Consider the following 10,710-nt stretch of genomic DNA (forward strand, 5'->3'; position numbering starts at 1 on the left):
CCTTGTGCAGTGGAAATATGTTCAGATTGTCTCCACGGAGGGGAATGTTATCTATTGGTTTTTCGTATATGGCTTTTAGTGTATTGATTATTTCCCCTTCTAATCGTATCTTCTTGAGAGTTTTTATTAGGAATGGGTGTTAGATATTATCAAATGCTTTTTCTGCATCAGTTGATGTGATCCTACAGCTCTTGTCCTCATTCTTGTTGATGTGGTGGAGTGCATTAATTGTTTTTCGAATGTTGGACCATCCCTCCATCCCTGGTATGAATACCACTTGGTCATAATGTATTTTTTTTCATAATGTATTATTTTTTTGATATGCTGCTGGATTCTATTGGCCAGAATTTTCTTGGGGAATTTTGCATCCCTAATTCTAGATATTGATGTCTGGTCCTTCTTTCCCTTTGTTAAGTTTGTTAGTGGTTTGCTGATTTTGTTGATCCTTTCAAAGAACCAACTTTTTGCTCTGTTGATTCTTTCCATCATTCGTCTGCTTTCCAGTTCTTTTATCTCTGCTCTGATTTTTTGTAATTTCTTTTCTTTTGCTCTTAAAAAGATTATGTTGTTGGCTCTGTCTAAGTGCTGCAGGTGCTGAGTTAAGGCACTTACCATACTTCTCTCTACATTTTTTATGTGTGCATTTATTGCAATAAGGTGACATCTGATAACTCCCTTTGCTGTGTACCATAGGTTTTGGTATGTTGTATTGTCATTCTCATTGGTTTCTAGGAACTTCTTAATTTCCTCTCTAATTTGGGTTAGTACCTATTGGTTTTTGAGTAACATGCTGTTAAGTCTCTGGGTGTTTACTTTTCTTTGTTTGTTCTTTCAATTGCTCATTTGAAACCTTATGTGTGGTCTGAATGACCTCTATAGCTTGAGTTCTTTGATTGCATGCTTCAGGGCCTTTATTGAGTTTTTTACCTGTTCTATCATTGAGAGCAGTGTATTGAAATCACCTACTATAATTGTTGATCAGGTAACTTCTCGTTTCATCTCTTTGAGAATTTGGTTGACGTATTTTGGGGGTCTTTCATTGGGTGCATATATGTTTATTATGTTTATGGGTTCTTGGTTTACTAATCCCTTGAACATTTTCTAATGCCCATTCCTATCTCATGCTATGTCATGTACCTTGAAGTCTGTTTTGTCCGAGATTAGTATGCCATCCCTGTTTTTCTTTTAATTGCCATTTGCTTGGTGCCATCCTTTGACTCTCAGTCTATTTGTGTCCGTGACTTTGAGATATATCTCTTGAAGGTAGCAGATTGCTAGATTTTGTTGTCTAATCCAGTCTGCTTCCCTTTGTCTTTTAATATATGTATTTAAACCAGTAACATTCAGAAAAATTAATCTAAATGTAGATATTTTGCTGCAATCTCATACTATTTATGTTTAATATTTTCATTTCTTCTCTTTTATAGGATGGTGCATGTGTGAGGAGTTTATTCTTGGCATTCTATCTCCATTGGATCTATAATGCCTTGGGTACTGTTTTCAGTGTGTTTGGGGTGGTTTTATTACCTGTGGTAGTCCCAGGTTTTCATGCTGCGTTTGTTGCTTTTCTGCCCATAAAGTATTTTGGGTAATGCTGGCTTTGTTTTTACGAATTCTCACCCTGGTTCCTTATCAGAGAAAATTGTAATATTTCCTTCAAATTTTGTGGAGAATTTTGCTGGATAAAGGTTTCTTGGATTGTAGTGGTTGTCATTCAGCTTCTGGAACAGGTTGCTCCAGTTTCTTCTATTCTGCATGGTTTCTAGTGAGAGGTCTGAGCTCACTCTTAGCTATTTACCTTTGTAAGTGCCTGCTTTTTTTCTCTTTAGCTGCTCTCATGACTGTTTCCTTTTCCTTGAAATTTGATAACTTGACTACAAATGTCTTGATGTGTTTTGAGTGGTTTAATCTAATTGGTGTTCTCTCTGCTTCCTAAATAGTTATAAACTCTTCTTTTGTGATATTTGGTAGATTTTCTTCAAAAAATTCCCTTACTATTTTACCTGTAGGCTTATTTCTATCTTCCTGCTCTAGGACCCCAATAATTCAAATATTGTTTTGCTTCCCGGAATCCCACATCCTTCCCAGGCATTCTTCAGATTCTTTTCCTCTCTTGTTTGACTGTTTCTCTTGTTTGCTGAATTCTGCTTGGTTATCTTCCAGGTCGCCAATTCTGTTCTCTGTGCCTGCTATTCAATTACTAATATCACTCGCCTTTTTATCTATTTATATTACGTTATTCCTTAGCTCCTATGCTTCCCTTTGGTGTGAGGAGTCTAATATATTTTTTCATTTGTTTTCAGGATTGATCCCCTAATTTGCTGAACAGCAGTAATCAATAGTCTCTAGCACTATTTTCTGGATGTTTGAGGGCTGCTTTTTCTGTGTAAACTGTTGGTTTGGGGTCGTCTTCAGTAATTGGCTTTTGTTGATGTAGATTTTTTATGGCAGTTGCAGGAGTTGGGTGAGCTGATGATGGAGTATATATAGCTGGGATGTGTAGGAAGAGAGTGGTGAACACCTGGGCCTCTAGGTGTTTTCCCAGGCATCCATGGGATGTCCCTGAGTTAAGGACAGCCCTGGCCACTTTGCCATGCTGATGAGCCACTGAATTTTGCGGGGCTGGGGGTGGGGAGAAGGAAAGGAGTTTAAAAGAAAACATGTGGGGTTGCCACTGCATTGGCAAGGAAGCAAAGTGCAGGTGCGCACTATGACCACACACTTGACTAGCACAACAGCACACTCTTCAAGAACCGGCAAAAGAGAAACATGGTGTGCTTGAGACCCAGCCTCACGTCCCAGTCTCCCAGCACACTACCTTACCCCCAAATCTAGTGATTCCACAGTGAACTGTTCCCATGGACGATCCTACATTGGTGTCATCTTCCTTGAACTCCCCTTTCTTCTTTTTGATATAGACGTTTATTGTTATAAATTTCCCTCTCATTACTATTTTGGTGTGTCCTTAAGTCTTTGATATGTTGTTGTTATCATTACTATTATTTTAAGGAATTTAAAATCTTCATTATTTTTAGCTACCCTTTTTCCTTAAGCAGTATTGTTCAATTTCTATGTATTTTATCGTTCCTCTGGATTTTCCAATTGTTGATTTCTAATTTTAAAGCATTATGATCTGAGAAAATGGTTTATAATACTGTGATGTTTTAAAAATTATCAAGGCTTGTCTTATCAAGGCTTGCCTTGTTTCCTGAGATGAGCTAATCTGGAGATGTTCTATGTGAATTGAAAACTAATGTATCTTGTGTTGTTGATGGTGGCATGTTATGGATATGTCTAAGATTTGACCTCTTAGTGTTATTTGTTGAGTTTTTCTTCAGTTGTTCTGTGCTTCCTACAAAATGGGGTATTAATACCTCCTATTATTAAAGTAAAATAGTTTATTTCTCAGTTCACCTCTATTAAAGTTTGAATAATGATTTTGAAGGTCTATTGTCTGGTACCCACATATTTATTACCATGTCTCTCCCTTCAGATGTCTCTGAGCATTATGTCCTGTACTTCTTTGTCTCTCATAGTAGATTTTATTTTATTTATTATCATTTTATTGGGGGCTCTTATAGTTCTTACAGCATTCCATACATCAATTGTATCAAGCACATTTGTACATGTATCAGTCTGAGTCGACTAGGAAAACAAATCCATAGACACTCATGTGTGTATAAAAAAGAACTTTATATAGAAGAGCATCTGTACATTAAGAAAAACATCCCAACCCAGTCCAGATCAAGTCCATAAATCCAATATTAGCCCATATGTCCAATACCAATCCATAAGGTCCTCTCCAATGACACTGAATGCAGGAAGATCTCAGGCCAGTGGGTGGGAATTCATGTGGATCCAGTGGTGTTATAAGCATCTCAGTGCGGGCAGGGGTCTATACATGGCTTCTCCAGCTCAGGGGCACTGAAGTAGTTCCATGTGTCTTCTCGATGGGGATGTCTTTCAGGAAGTCAGCCTTGTCAGTAGATAATCTCCAAAGGAGTGAATAGAGAGAGTGTGTCTCCTACCTTCAAGGAGGAAATACAGAAGATCCCAGAATCCTTAGGAGAAGGCCATGCCCACAAAGAGACCTCCCTGACTATGACCTAATTGACACCCCTTCACTCTTTATCCTCTCAAGTCCCAAACTGATACCAGATTATGAATACCACAGTATATAGGGTGCCTTCACCATTTTCAAACATTTTCTACTTGATACCTTGGTATTAGCTCCTTTCTCTTTCTCTCCCTCCTCCAGGTACCCCTGTGCATCCCTGATCATTTGTATATTTTTATCTCATATCTTACACTGTCCATTGTCTCCCTTCACCCACATATCCATTATATATTCCCTTCAGGAGTAGGTCTATATATCCAATCTTGTGATTGGTTCCCCCTTTCTCACCCTTCCCCTCCTTAACTATTCCCCTACCCTCATATCACCACTCCCATTACTGATTCTGAGGGGTTCATCCCTCCTGAATTCCATGTGTCAACATCTCCCCTCTGTAAGTCAAAACTGGGTCATAGTTGTGGGGAGGAGGAAGAATTCATGTACTAGAAGAATGATTTGTGATTGGTCGGTGCTATACTACATTTTGTTGAATCATCACTTCCTTATACCATTTCCGTGGGGGGTGTGATATCTAATTATATATAGATGGGCTTTGGGTCTGCACTCCAACCCCCTCTTTCAAATAAATATAGTTGTTTGTTTTGAATCTTTTGTTACCCAATACCTGATCCTGTTGACATCTCATGATCGCACAGACTGGTGTGCTTATTCCATGTAGGCTTATTTTCTTCCTTGCTAGATGGCTGCTTGTTTGACGTCAAGCCTTTAAGACCTCAGATGCTATATCATTTGATAGCCAGACACCATCAACTCTCTTTACCTCATTTGCTTAGGCACCCATTTTGTCTTCAGTGATCATGTAGGAAAAGTGAGTGTCAACGAGTGCTAGGTTATCTGAACAAAGTGTTCTTGTGTTAAGGAAGGTCTTGTATAGAGGCCCAAAGTCTGTCTGCTATCGTAATTCTTAGCATATAAATATAAGTACATGGGCCTCTATCTCTTTCTTTATAAATCAATACATTTGCATATATACCTGCCTATATCTATACCTCTATGAATAGCTTTTGCTTCCTATTTCTTTCCTCTATTCCTTTCACCTTCCTCTTGTCCCTCTATCATGCTCATCCTCCATTTGGCTCTCAGTATTTCCCCTGGGATACAATGCTCTTGATCAAGTCCCATCTGGCATTATATGCCCTCCTCATCATCAATTTTAGATCTCTTCTTGTACCCTTATCTCTGAGTGTGTTGGCTCCCCATTCCCTTCCCCAACTCCTCTTTACCAACAATTGGTCCCATAGTTTTTCTCCTCAGGATTGTTCGTCCTGCCTATCTTATATAGACAGACATAGGGTGAAAGAGAAACAAATATAAAAACCAAAAACCCCAAAACATAATAAAACAACCAAAAAAAACACAAGAGAACCAAAAAACAACAGATAGTTCCAGGTCTGTCTGCTGACCCTTATGTATGTTTTCTGATCAAGTCTGATGAGGTGCCAAGCCCTGTCCCCCAAGTCAGAATCTATTTTCAAGATTCTTTTGTGACTTTGTTATTTTGCTTCTCCTGCTGCCCAGTTGCACTCCTTTCGTGTTTCACCCCACTGTGCACAGGGAAGACCAGGTACACTTTCTGCACAATGTCTCCAGTGATGTCCCCCATAGCTCTATGAGTCAGTGAGGGAGTGTGGTGTCTCCTGGTGAAGCTGGCCCTATGGTCCTCTCTATGCATTAGCTGCTTTGAGCAGGGATGTAGTCCCTGGGGCTTGGTGGGTCATGATGAGGTCTACCTTTTCTCTCTGTCTTCTCCCTCTTAGTTTGCTCTGGTGTGGTCTGGACAGACCTGCCTCTTTCCCTGGGCTATATCTTCAGTGTTGTCCTCGTGCCCTCTTCTGGAGAGGGAGTCAATGATAGAGATTAATATTGCCATTCCCACAACTAACCTGTCATGATATTTATTTTCTTCCCCCTTTGATTTTTAGAATATTTGTCTTTGTGTCTGAGGCATGATGGTGACTGTTTTCTCATCCATTCTGCTTCTTTCTGCCTCTTGCCTAGTGTACATCATCCATTTACACATTTACATGCATTGTCATTATTGAATTATTATTGTTATTTTGCAAGGTGTACTTTTTATGATAGTATTGGCTTCTTTGTCACTCACAATTTTCTGTGCTGAATTTAATTTGCTTGTGGGATTTCTTGGCACTTTTGTTTGTTTGCTGTTGTGCTAATGTTTACTGTATTTGTGACTTTCCTCTTCCTTCTTATTCTGAGATATGGTGGTGTTTTTCTGTTTGTGTTTATTTGCTGATCATATTTGCTGATCAAATGGTACTAGTGTGCATAGTACCTCGTGTGAAAGAGCAGCTAGTATATGGGACAGGGTTCAGATAGAATGAAAAATACATCGTTGTTTTTTTTAATGTTAAAAATGGCAGCAGTGAACAAACTAATGAAAAGTCAACAAACAAAGCAACAAATAAATGAGAAATTAACAGTAAAACCAGATGGATCAAGTAGATGCTTTTCTTTCTCGTTCATCAATATGTGCTTATCCAGGCTCCATCTTGGGGAAAACAGTTGTAGTACAGTCATGATGAGAAAGGGTTGGGAGCAGGGACTTCTCTGGCCACCAGGGGCTTGTTGGGAGTTAAAGATGATTCAGCCCTTCTTTCATCCTATATCTCTGTGCTGGGGATTTAGGAAGAAAAAAGCCAAAAACCCATTACAAAATGTGCAGCTTCTTTTTATCAAGACCCAGATCACAACTGATTTCTGTAGTCACCAAGAGGTTGTTGGAAATTTAGGAAGATTCTTTTCATTTTATATCCCGTGTCTCTACATTGATAGTTTATAAAAATAATGAATAAATAAAACAAGGCAATACTAGTGACCTGGATTAGTTCCAGGATGCTCAGTGGGATCAGATTTCTGCCAATGGAAGGTGTGGTAGTTAGATGGTTTTATGTCAACTAGACATTCCTGGTTTGTGGTGGAGTCAAATCTGTCAATCAGGAATCAGGTCACAATCTGATGCTGTTTCCTTGTGGGTATGCTCCCCCTACCCTTCCTCTTCCAGCTTGCTGGCCACGCTGAGGGTGCCAGGGCCCTGGTATGTTTCCACGACCGTGGATCCACACAACTCTGCACCCAATAGCCTGTGATCCTCCTGCAGTCTGCAGCATTGCATGTGGCTACATGGGTCTGAAGAGGGACTTGTGTACTAGTACCATACTATGGACTTGAGTTGGACCAGGCTGGGATGTTTTCTTGATATATAATTACTTCATGACATAAAACTCTTTCTTTTATGTATATGAGTGTTACTACATTTGTCTCTCTTGTTAACCGGGCCTGATACAGTGGGGTTGAAGCATCTTCTAATGAATTGTTGTTGTAGGGAATGAGAGATTATCAGTCTGTTTTTTGTCAGTTTCCTATGTAATGCAGAGGGCCTGCGTAGTATGCCCTTCTTTTAGATTGTCTACAAAACCCTAGAATGTGTGTGCATGAGGGATGCTGGGGCGTGTTGTACATCCGTCACCAGAAAGGTGTGTGTAGTAGTAGAGGCACTCCTACTGTTTTTCTTATCCAGGGCCAGAGATCACTCTAAGCTGTGGGCTGAGTTGTCCACCTCATGGCTGGTCAGCAGGGAATTTACTGGTCCACTTGATTTCTTCATGGGTTCCACTTTTTCTTTTCTCTGTCAATGTTTGACTGACTTATTATTTTTTCCTCAGAAATTAAGGGCTCAGGGTTTTTCCTCCATATTGGTTCTTTTAACATCTTTCTTGAAGAGTGTCTGTGCATTGTACTTGCCCAGCTCGAAGTCCATTAGTTTACTTCTTATTGTCTTCCTGGTTGTCATGATCAATTTTCATTTCAAGGGAGATTCTCAAAATTCATCCCCAAGTTATTCCTATCAATATTTTTCATAATCTGTGTGTTTACTTTTACTTTAAAATTTGTAATAGCATTTATTCCACGTTGTAGGTTGCTTTTTTGTCAATTTCAGTTAAAAGATACTATGCAAAACAAAAGGAAACACTAGCCAGTTCTTTATTTTCATTCCAATGTTTTGAGCTCATTCTTGGAGACTCATTTTCAGTATATCTTGTTGAGGGTCTTCCTCTATTTTGCTGATTCTCTATATTACCAAGTGGATGTCTTTTTCACATCTTTTTAAAAAAGCTGAAATATAGATCCAAAAACCTTGTTTGGGATGTCAGTCAACTTCCCGCACAGACGAAAATGTGGACCAAATTTATGCACTTGTGCTCAAAGTCCAATAATGGACCATTGAAGAGATGCGGAAGTGATCTGGACTATATTGGAGCTAGGGTCAGCGAATTTTAATGGTTTGGGGAATGAGAAGGGTCACCATGAAATTTGTGTCCAGGGTTTATGTCTAGGGTTCTGGCTGACCAGGAAAAAGAGTGTCAAGTGGAAACATGCTGTGCTTTGAAAGAACAACTCCAAAATGACCTAGAATTTTTCCAAGGTCATTACATGATCTTACAATTACATGGTCTTACAAGACATGCTTATGATGTTGAAAGCAAACATCAATCCTTCCTCATCTCACCCAAAAGAGTAACTCACCAAGTGAAATCAACGATCAAGATGATGCTCTTTTTAAAATTGTTTTAATGCGAGGGGGTTAGTGCACTTAGAGTTCTTTCCACCAGCTCAGACTGTTACTCAAGCTTTCTATTTTGAGGTTCTGAAAATATTGCATAGCAGTTGGTGACAAAAAGAGGCCTGATTGTAGCAGATATGGGACTTCTTTTGCCACCGGAAAAAAAATGCAAGTAAAGATTATATTCTAGGAAGCAATTCTACTCAGTCTTATATTGTGACAGCTCTGTGGTCACAACAACAAAGAGGAGGAACACTACTCATGGATGTATTTTAAGTACATGAATTTCTAGTAGCATAGTACTTATTCATCATCAAATATGATAGTGCTGGATTGATTGTTTTGAGCAAGCTAGATAAGGTTATCTAGTAATGACCCCAAAATGTCAGTGGTATAATTATGCAGATTGAGAAGCCAAGGTTGTCTTTTAAAAGGACACATTTTTAGTAGTTGCTTTTTTAAAAAACAACATGACCATGCATATATAACATCCATTGTGCATGTAGAAAATAATATTCAAAGGGAGGAGGGCAAAAATGCTTAAAAATATGATGTCAGAAAGTAGGCTATCTTGATCATGCAATATTTCACCTCACAGTTCTTTGCTTAGAGTGGTGTAGAAAGAAAAAGTTTGGAGAAAATACTGTCACTTTTCCATGTCTAGACAAAAGCAAATTGAAACAATTTCTACTAATTCTGCATTTAGAGTAGAATCACATAATGGAACCTGGAATCCTGAGGTCGGAAAAGTGATATTAGGGAGGTAGTAAAAGTGTCTGTCACAGACGATTTAAATCCTCATATCTACTTCCTAAAGAAAGTGAAAGCTCAAAGCACAAACCATTGGAGTTGTGGTTCATAATCAGATGATGAGATTCTGCAAATTTTCTCCCCTTCAGTCAATTCTGTCATAGCGTATTATTAGGTAAATCTGTGAGTTGATGAAATGGAAGAGTCACTATGAATATCTGTGCCAATGCAGAGTATGAACACAACTTTTAAAATATCCATAGCATTCATATCTTGCTTATTTAATGATTTGAAATATTAATACCTGAAAAAGCCTGTTTATTCCAAATAACCTTACTATCTTAAATTAATTCAGTGGAACCATTTGGAGCAAATAGACCTATAGATTTTATATAAAAATTTTTCCTGAAGAATAGCACAATTTACTTGTAAAGTAGTTACATTAAAAATTAGTAATTTGTATTGTTAGGATTAATTACTCAATTATTCCATTTTTACTTTATCACTTATATTTACTTAATTATAAAACTGATCATTTCAGATCAATATTTTATTGAATAAAATATTCTAAAGTTGAGGTACAATGATCACTAGAAGAAACCCACTGGTTTCATCAAAACTTATTATGTTAAATATATATATATATATATATAGATAGATATCTCAGTTGTTGAATACAATTAGTTCCAAGTTCGTATTTTAACACTGAAAAGTCCAAAAACTGAACATATTTTTGCCCTAAGAAATAATGGAAAACCAATAATTAATTCTGAAGCACCAAAATTCCACTTAAAAATTCAGTTTTCCAGCACTTGAAATCACTGTGGATGCTATTAGCCTTTTCACAGGTCATTGTCGTAGATATGATATCCCCATCAAGTTCATTCTGATTTATCCAAATTAAAAATAACTTTTCAACCTCTTTGATGGTCTGCGTTCTTTGTTTTGTGGTTAACGATTTCACAATTTTCAATATGTTAGCTGTTTAATCACATTTGTGTGTGTGTTGATAATGTCAACTTAGCCATGTTGTTGTATTCAGCCACCAAATGAAACAAGTGGTGACCTGATTCAAATTTCACGATGATTTTCTTTCTTCAACTCTATTGTGGTTCTCACAGTTTTCCTCTTAGCTTTCATGCCAGTATCACTAACATTTGTTTGAATCATAGTTACAATACTTTACATAAATAAGGTAAAAAACGCAGCGACAAATGTTTTAACACACTAATACAAATATTAT

This window comes from Tenrec ecaudatus, chromosome 5 (assembly GCF_050624435.1).
Source record: "Tenrec ecaudatus isolate mTenEca1 chromosome 5, mTenEca1.hap1, whole genome shotgun sequence".
Classification (NCBI taxonomy): domain Eukaryota; kingdom Metazoa; phylum Chordata; class Mammalia; order Afrosoricida; family Tenrecidae; genus Tenrec; species Tenrec ecaudatus.